Here is a 3,063-nt window from a genome sequence, read left to right as displayed (position 1 = left end):
ATTCTTCAGTTTTCAACTGACTGGAAATTTTGCAATTTGAACTGAGACCGGAGCAATCTGCTTAAAAATGCAAGGTCAGGGCAGCACGGTGGCACAGTGGGTTAGCCCTGCTGCCTCATGGTGCCGAGGTCCCAGGTTCGATCCCGGCTCTGGGTCACTGTCCGTGCACATTCTCCCCGTGTTTGCATGGGTTTCGCCCCCACAACCCAAAGATTTGCAGGCTAGGTGGATTGGCCACGCTAAGTTGCCCTTAATTGGAAAAAATGAATTGGGTACTCTAAATTATTTTTTTAAATTGCAAGGTCAATTTCCAAGGTGAAGGTGAGAAACCAACAAATCATCCTCAAGGAAGTGATTTCCTAAAATTTCCTAATATCCAGACACCCATGTAACAGTCTAAGGAATAGACATTAAAAGTGCAGGGTATCGAAACAACGGCTGCCAGAGACAGACCAAAATGTCTTTGAAATACACAATGGGTAAAGTATTTCAAGGTCAGGTTGCCAACCAATAGAGAGAGATTGCAAGTGACACAGGCAGCGTCACATCTTCAGCAGGGAAACAAGCTGATGGCTGCTTGCTCTCACTTATAGATTAAGAGTGTCGCCTGGTTCAAGAAGCCAACCGGCAAACTGAGATTTTGTTTTTTTCAAGGCTTTTCAGCCAAATGATAAATCTACAAAATATCCAAAGAACAATCAAAGAGTAGGAAAGGACCATCACATCAACCCAACCAACAACCCTCCAGTCCCCAACCACGTCCTGCCTTCTCCTTTTTAACCCCCCCGAATGCCCCCACTTCGCTGACACTTCAATCCTCCTTGAACTCGATGAAGAGTTTACATCTCCGAGTGAAACCTTCTACCGACCCCCGCAGAGCAAACTTGATCTTCTCTAACCGCAGGAATTCTGCCCGGTCACGGACCCACACTCAGAGTCTGTCCAAAATAACAAAATCCATCTCCGGGCTATCAGGAAGGCAAAGGCCAATACAGTGACCTCTGTCCTCCCCCAGCACACACCAAATATCGCCACCTCCAGACTCAGGGCCACCCTCACCCCTAAAAACTCGGACATAACGTCCAAGAACCCCTGACCCCCACAATCCTGGACACGCCCAAAACATGTGAACGGGATCCGCCCCCCCCCCCCCACCACCCATACCTATCCTCCATCTCCTCAAAATACCTGCTCACCTTTGGCATCATCATGTGGGCCCTATGCACCACCTTAAACTGGATCAGAGTTAATCTCCGTAGTCCCAATGCGAACCACTGCGCCACGCGCCACCCACCCCTCTAAAAGAGAAACTTAAAGCTTTCTTGGGACCAGCTGAGGAGGTTGAATAGAGGGGAGTCAGTTCATTCCCTTCTCATAACACTATATTCAAGACTGGCCATTCACAGCCCTCTATGGTGGAAAATTCCAAAGCTTCACAAGTCTTTGAATGAAGACATTTCTTCTCTCAGTTCTTGATGGCTGGTTCATTATTGAGATTGTGACCCTGGGACTTCCGGTTGCGGCTATGCCCAAGTAGGTCGCACGTTCGGCAGCTCCCGCCGGGAACGGACCTTTGGGTTCTCCAGAGGGGCCCCAACGGCAATTGTTTGACGGCTTCCAGTGTGGGAAGGTGACAGCGAGGTCGCCCCAACATTATATGGATTGGACCAGGAGTGGAGGGGTGAAAAAAGTGATCTTGGGGCAGCGAAAAGTGCGAGGGAGGAAAAGCAAGATGGTGACGGGTGGAGACCAAGCAGCATGGGCGCAGTGGTCGCAGGAGCAGCAGGAGTTTCTTAAACGCTGCTTTGAGGACCTGAGGACAGAAATGCTGACGCCAATGAAGGCGGCGATTGAGAAGCTTGTGGAGACCCAGAAGGCCCAAGGGGCAGCGATCCGGGAGGTGCGGCAAAAAGCCTCGGAGAACGAGGATGAGATCTTGGGCCTGGCGGTGAAGGTGGAGGCACACGAGGCGCTGCACAAGAGGTGGGCGGAAAAATTTGAGGACCTGGAGAATAGGTCGAGGAGGAACAATCTTCGGATTCTGGGTCTCCCTGAAGGAGTGGAGGGGCCCGATGCTGGGGCATATATGAGCACGATGCTAAATTCGCTGATGGGCGCGGGAGCTTTCCCGAGGCCCCTGGAGCTGGATGGGGCTCATCGGGACCTGGCAAGGAGACCCAAAGCCAACGAGCCGCCAAGGGCTGTAATGGTGAGGTTCCACCGCTTTATGGACAGAGAGTGTGTCCTGAGATGGGCCAAAAAAGAGCGGAGCAGCAGGTGGGAGAACACAGAGATCCGAATTTACCAGGACTGGTGTGCGGAGGTGGCTAAGAAGAGAGCTGGTTTCAATCGGCCTAAGGCGGTGCTCTATCGGAAGGGGGTGAAGTTCGGTATGCTGCAGCCAGCGCGATTGTGGGTCACGTTCCAAGATCGGCACCACTATTTTGAAAAGCCCGATGAGGCATGGAACTTTATACAGACTGAAAAGTTGGACTCAAATTGAGGGTTTGTCCTGGGGGGATGTATACTGTGTTCACTGTGTTTATTACGTTTGGGGAATGTTCTTTTGGTTTGAGTGCTGGGTGGGGATGGGTGAATGGATTTGATGAGGGGGCTGTGGGAGTCGGTGTTGGAGGGGCAGGCCCCCACGGAGGAAGAGGGGGAGTGGAGGCCCGGGGATGGGGAGTTGGGATAAGGCCGCAAAAAGGAGCTGTGCCAGAGGGGGTGGGGCCGGCTCAGGAAAGCGCGGGCTTTTTCCCGCGTTAGGGAAGGAGGGGGGTGGGGCCGGGGGTGGAAGGACGGTGCTGGAGAGAAGCGCACACTGACTGCCAAGGGGAGGAGGGATTCTCACCCTGGGGGGGTCGATGGAATGGTGGGAGAGGCCAGGGTCAGCAGGAGTCAGCTGATTTACGGGAGTGTCATGGGGGGAGCAAAATGGCTAGATGTGGATCTAGCAGGGGGTAGGGGGGAGGGGGGGAACCGGGTTGCTGCTGCATTGGCCAAAGGGGAGCTGGAAGTAGGAGAGGTAGTCGGGGCGGGGGTCTGCCGCCTGGGGACTGGAGG

The sequence above is a fragment of the Scyliorhinus torazame genome, chromosome 14, assembly GCF_047496885.1.
Source record: "Scyliorhinus torazame isolate Kashiwa2021f chromosome 14, sScyTor2.1, whole genome shotgun sequence".
Lineage (NCBI taxonomy): Eukaryota > Metazoa > Chordata > Chondrichthyes > Carcharhiniformes > Scyliorhinidae > Scyliorhinus > Scyliorhinus torazame.
This window is presented reverse-complemented; position numbering follows the sequence as displayed.